The sequence below is a fragment of the Perissodus microlepis genome, chromosome 2 (assembly GCF_051167445.1).
Source record: "Perissodus microlepis isolate ML-2025 ecotype Zambia chromosome 2, ASM5116744v1, whole genome shotgun sequence".
In the NCBI taxonomy this organism is placed as follows: Eukaryota; Metazoa; Chordata; class Actinopteri; order Cichliformes; family Cichlidae; genus Perissodus; species Perissodus microlepis.
Window position 1 is genome coordinate 26,275,402 of NC_140462.1, and position 6,510 is coordinate 26,281,911.

Here is a 6,510-nt window from a genome sequence, read left to right on the forward strand (position 1 = left end):
AAAATAATGACAATAGCCTCCTTGTGAGAAAAATGATTTTTTTAGTACTTTAAATATCGTCAGTTAACAACTGTGAAACTCATATTTGCAGGTGCCAGAAAATATCCGCAGATAACTAATTTTCCTTTTCTCCTCATTTAGTGTTTTTGCAAAGTTTTTTTTGTAGAAAGTGGAAGAAGATCTCTTGAATCAATCTTGAGAGATGTCTCTGACTCTTGGAAAACATAATAAAAAACAGGTACAAGGACATCTGTCCACAGTCTCAGCTGGAGCTGCCTCTGCTGATCACAGACTCTGACTCTGATTACATCAATGCCAGCCTCATCAAGGGGGCGACAGAAGACCACAAGTACATCATCTGTCAGCGGCCCAACAGCTCCACGGTGACTGATTTATGGAGGATGATCTGACTGTACAATGCCAAGGTGATAGTCGTGGCCTGCAGAGAGTTAGAGCAAAAATGGAGAGTGTGCCTCGGTTGCAGCTCATCCCAGACACATCCCAATGACGATATGGTGGCGAAAACACTGACTGTTACAAACAAGCACGCCAGCAGATTGCAACATCCCCTATAAGACTGCTGGAGTCCTGGATCTGCTGAACAGAGCCAGAAACAACTGACTACATCCATGAATTTCTGCTTACCAAGCAGATCATGTTGGAGTTCAGCATGATGAACATCGTCCCGGAGTTTAGGAGGTAGAGCTGAAGAAACCAGAGAAGTCAAAACAGCTGCTTCACAGCACACTGTGCTCAACGAGCCCAAACACATGCTAGGTCCCACCTCTACAGATGGAGCCACGCCCAGATCTAATGGTGCAAGCAGGATGCTGCCCGCCTCCTATTACTATGACAACAATCCCAAAGGAGTAGTGGCTGCTCCCATCTACAGCACCATTGAACCCAGAACTGAGCTGCACAGTTTGTCACACTCAGCCACTATCACCTGGTTTCAGCTGAACAACCTTCATTGGACGATAACAATTATGAGGATTTATCCTCTTCACTCTCAGATGTGATTAGCTTCTGTTTGCCTGGACTGATACCATCCAGAACTTTCCCTCCCAGTTCTTCACACATGGATGCTTTCAAAGACCTACTTGACCTCAAACTGAAATGCTCTCAGGTTTAACTATTGAGGACCACTGGACCCAGACATCCTCTACCTGAGGGGAGTCAACTGGAGAAATTAACTGGTTGAACTTTAATTCAATTATGTTTTATTTATATGGCTCCAAATCACAATAACAGTTGCCTTAAGGCGTTTTATATTGTAAAGACCCTACAATAGTAAAAAAAAAAAAAAAAAAAACCCAGAGAAGACTCCAACAATTATATGACCCCCTATGAGCAAGAGTGTTGGCGACAGTGGAAAGGAAAAACTCCTTTGTAACAGGAAGAAACTTCAGGATACTGAACCGTGAGCCACTAAAAGCACTTGTATAGGTGACTGAGGCTTGTGGTAAGAAAGTGCTTTGTGCTTCTTAAATAGAGAATAAGTATTAGTCCATTTCATTATATGCAAAGAAATAAATAATAAAAATAACCTAAACAAAACTCTGTATGCTTAAATCAAATCCTGTATGATAAACCTAAACTAGACACCATAAAAACATAAATTCCTATATTCTCACAGAGTTCCTAATAAAATAGCAAGACAAAACCTTCAGGCTGGCAAGGCCCTGATATAAATCTATTTCACTGGAGTTATGTTGTAGTGTCAGATGAGTCTTGCGCCTCTCTTGACCTGCAGTCACATCCACACATCCTGACACTGTCACCACAGCTCTGTCTCTTCTCCCTGTGCTGATGGATGGCCAGAACACAAACCCAATTCTCTCTGGTGCCCTGAATCCGCTCAGCATTCAGAGACTCCGTGTCGCAGAGACGCTGAGATCATCCCTCTTGCTGTTTGAGGATTTATGCCCAGTTTTTCTGCTTTTCAGTCGAGTTTTTTCCTTCACGTTTTGCCCGCAGAGAGTTAAGAGCAGCAGACGTATGGGCTGTCATGTTCCTGCACTGTCACAACTTGAGGTGCTATTCAAAATGCTGTCACGCACAACTGCAGTGTGAGCTTGCATCTCGTGTCAAAGAGCTCACACACCAACGTCGCTCGTCTTGGCATTTCTTAGAGTCACCACATGCCACCTATGGAGGCGTCAAGTGGGTGGAAAATGTCAGGTTTTTGTAACCTTTATTTAAGTTGGGAAAAGGTGATGCAACAGCAATAAAATGTTGCTTCAGATTCAGACCAGGGAGATGCCAAATGAAACCTTGAAGATTGTGCATTAATAAAGAACCCATTAAAATGAGCTGAAAAGAGCTTCTGATTATTTTTCCCACACATCCACATATTTCTGGACAGTTTAGGATTTTAAAGGACTTTAAAATCACAAGCTAACATTTCTAAAATCATCTATATTGAAGCTTCAGAGTATCGTTTAGCTACTCTTTTCCCCTCAGGGAGTTCAGATGTCAGGCTGAGAGGCAGTACAGCACCACTGTGGGCGAGATGTGATACATAAAGCAGCAGCACAGTAGCCAAAAGTTTCTTGTTTTGTCCTGTTTAAACATCCTACACTGCAGGTTTCCTTCAGCGGGATGTGTTAACTATAATATGGAGAAATCCACCACTGTGTGTTGTACCCATAATGCACATTTAATGTACACATTAAACAGCATGCACAATATAGGCAGAGTATAAAAAGGATGAAAAAAATGAGAACAAGATGAAAGGGGTGCACTGTCATAATTTTGTATCACTGTGACAAATAATTCATAATCTTTTTGATCTTTCCTTATATTCCAGTAGTCTTTAAAGTGCCACTAACCATCAGCTAAATCCTGTTACACCAATTCACAGCTCACTGATCGTAACTTTCCCCGTAAGTCAAATAATCAGGGTAAAACGTGCCAGGGTAAAAAACATTAAGGGGTCCACCACTGGCTGTAGCTCCACAAAGACTGTGGTGTGCGCCACATGATGTGATGTCAAACACCAGCATAAAAACTCCATACGTGATTCGAGCACAGTTAACTGAAGATATCATTGAGGAAGCCTGTACTAAACACATAAATCTGGGGTTTTGTCAGATAACTTTGAGCCTTCTGTCAGTAACAAGCAGATTCCAATATTCTGTGTCCTGTTCATGGTTCGGCTTGGGTGCCTCAGGTTTCTGTTCTTTCGTTCTCTTGTCAACCTCTTTGCTCTTAGACTGAGGTGGAGTGCTGGGCTGGCACTGAGTCTCTGATCCACCCTTGGGTGGAGCCTTCCTGCCTTGGCCAACATTTTCCTTATGGTGAAAGCAATTGGTGGGTATTTGTAGGCTTAAAGATGCAAATCAAACACTCCTATGGAATGTGAGCTCATTCAGGCCCTTCTTCCATTCCATTTTCACCTTGATCACCTGCAAAGGGAAGGATTCCTTGCTGTCAACCTGCAAGGAATACTGTTGCAATCAAAAGCTGCAATAATAGTCCACTTACCTGATCCACAGCTAATTTTCTCCATGGGGGCACTAGGGGTGAGATTCTACTCAGTTCAGAAACAAGTCTCTAACCAGAACCATCTTTTTCAATAAACACTTTAAAACTGCTTTAGTTTGTTCCTTGAGTCCAGTTTAAACCACAGTGAAAGAAACAAGTTATAGAAAGGTTTCTCAAGAGTCTTGAGTATTCTTCAGACCAACCCACAGGGAAGTCTTGAGAATGTGATGATTGTTTTGTGTGATTGGCTGCTTAGTTCTTCACCTTATTGTTACACTGGAACTCCAGTACAGGGTCCAGTTTAGTGTTCCTATTAAAATAGTGTCAATGTGACACCTTTCTGCTGTGAAGTGGCGCTATATAAGAAAAACCCTTTCTGTATTGTATCACGGTTTGGATGACAGTTACACTCACATACTGTGTGGTGACATCAGGATCCAAAACATTGGATTGTGCACCACCGCCACAATCCAAGGTGGCGGTGGTGCCACCACCTTGGATTGTGAAATCAGGGTTCTCCGTCTTTCTTGTCATGTTTAGGCAAAGGTAGAACTCTGGATTCAGATTCAGCTCACCAGGCATGGTTGAAAAAGGTTCACTGAATGGCAGAAAATGGTGAACGGCGAGTGAGCCAGGCGAAGATAAATACAAGGGCCTCTTTGAGTTGTGCTGGTAAGAAAGAGGCTTTGGAGGGGTTACCCGAGAACATGCAGGTTTCCAAGTTGCTGAGAGGAACAGCAGTGGAGAGTGGGCAGGCAGGTGAGTTACTGCATTGCCCTTCTCTTCAGAGGTTTGGGAATCCAGATTCAGAGGCAAGTGTCTACCAGTGTGTACCAAATTTGTCAAAAGAACAGGTTCAGTGATGAACAGGATCGTTAGGTCAAACTCAAAGTTGGGGATATTTTGTGCATTAAATAAAAGAGCCCAACTGCAAGAGTTTTCTTTTGAGAGTTTTCTTCTTACAAGAAGGAATTCAGTCCACACAGAGTATACAGCAGTGTAGTGAGGAATTCACAAGAACAGAGGAAACAGACCCTGCATACACAGGGTCCCAATACATGTTTATTACCCTGTTGCCAGGCAAAAATCCAGTCACCCTACACAGATCAAACACAGGATATATGTAGCAGATTGGCTAAACAAGTCTTATCTGTCCACATCCACTTTTCAGAGTGGGAATGGGGTTGCTCCAGTTGATGCAGAGCTGTATTTTTTAAATTGATAACCAGATATAAACATTGTAACAAATATTCTAATACTGAGCAGTGAACCTCGTCTCATTGTCAGAGCACCAAACAGCAGAGTTTTGTCAAACCCCAACTAACCAATCAGCTGAGACTGAGAGTAAAAGGTGAGTGTAAAATGACAAGCAATCACAAGACACAAGATGTCGCACATAAAAATGATAAATGTGATCTTGACCTTGAGCAGACTTTGGCCCCATTAGGTCATCATTGATGCAGGTTTCACTACATTCTGACCACTATTCTAGGAGGAGTGCTGGTTAATGAAGCAGGACAAGGACCCAAATCTCCAAGTTCACGCTCATGTACCAGTGTTGCCCAGCCTTCCTACTTTTAAAACAAGTCTTAAACACTAATTTTATCCTAATGATGGCCATTTAAATGAAATTTATAGATGAAAGTAAAGGTGTGAAAAACAGTCACTCAGAATTTCACACTGTCTGACACGGAGACACCTAATTGGGCTAAAATCAACACAAGGACTGCATTATTAGTTGGACTGTCACATTTTTCAGTGAACATTGTCTCAGTTTTGCGCACTGAAAATAATTTGACAGATGCTATGATCACACAGATCTACTCGGGGTGGTTTCAGACTCATTTTCCAGCTTACTTTCTATATCCAAGTCTTGGTGACAGCCAAGAAACTTAAGGTCCATGCTGCATCACATTTATGTCCTTATTTTGATATTGTTTCAAACCTTTTATTCTTTATATTAAACTTTTTGAAAGGCTGAGATTTTTATTCTCTATCCTGAAAGGCATTCCCAGACTCAGCACACACTCATATTCACATACCTTATCCTGGCCATGTTTTTTTTTTTTTACCATTTAACTCAGTCATACTGTGCTTCCCCTAGCTTTCATGGATACTTTCCTTTTAACATAATGACTCAGTGATTGTCAGCAGTATAAAGAGCTTGCTAATGATGAGAAATGACATGAAATGAATGACACAGCATGTCACAAATGGCTCATTCCTGCTATTGGTACAACAGCCTGTGATTTCTCTAATAGCCTGTAATTTCTCCCGCGTAGCAAGCTGGGGTCGAGAGAACAGGCAGGACCTGCGACCGGCCTATTTATAGTGCGCATGTGTGTCTGTGTTTGTATGTGTTTCTAATGAGAGCCAGTCTGTAGCCTGAGATGCTTCAGCTGGGTGGGATGACTCTCTTTCGCCATTAGTGAAAATGTCAACACTGAGGTAAAGATCCTGAATAATTTACTGCTACCAGTATAGATGGAGCACTCGTCCAGTCACACCACCTCTCTGTGCCCACATTTTCACTACACTGCATGCACAATATGGTTGACAGAAAACCTCCCTTATGTTTTCTGTTCATGTTATAGACAGCTCTAAAGCTAAATTGGCTTTCAGGCTGAAGTAGAAACATGTCATTCTTCTCGGTGAGGGGTGACACATCTCATCTCTAATTAGATGTCTCGAAGAGATGAGAGCGTTACAACCCGCTGTTACTGCTGTGACCGCGGTTCATCAGAGCCTGCAGCCAATCCAAGATGGCATTCTGTTCACAGCGCAGCCTCTGGTCCTGAATCAAATTGTTTTTGGACGGTCAGTTGGGATTGTTTCTAAATTTCAGCTCTGCCATGTTTCTTGGTAGTTTCTGTTGGTTTTTGTGGCCCTTTGCGTTTCTGATTTCTCTGTTTCCCCTGCCTCCCGTGTTCCTCTATCTCTGTCCTTATGTTTCTTTATTTGTTTGCTTACTTTTTACTTTGAAGGCAAGTTTCATTATGATTTTACTTCCTGTTTTATTTCCAC

General features: G+C 42.1%; 1 pseudogene; it reads left to right on the top strand.

Moving 5' to 3' along the window:
• The first annotated feature begins 224 nt into the window (after window positions 1-224).
• On the top strand, window positions 225-703 carry LOC146392813 (tyrosine-protein phosphatase non-receptor type 18-like; annotated as a pseudogene).
• The last annotated feature ends 5,807 nt before the right edge of the window (window positions 704-6,510 follow it).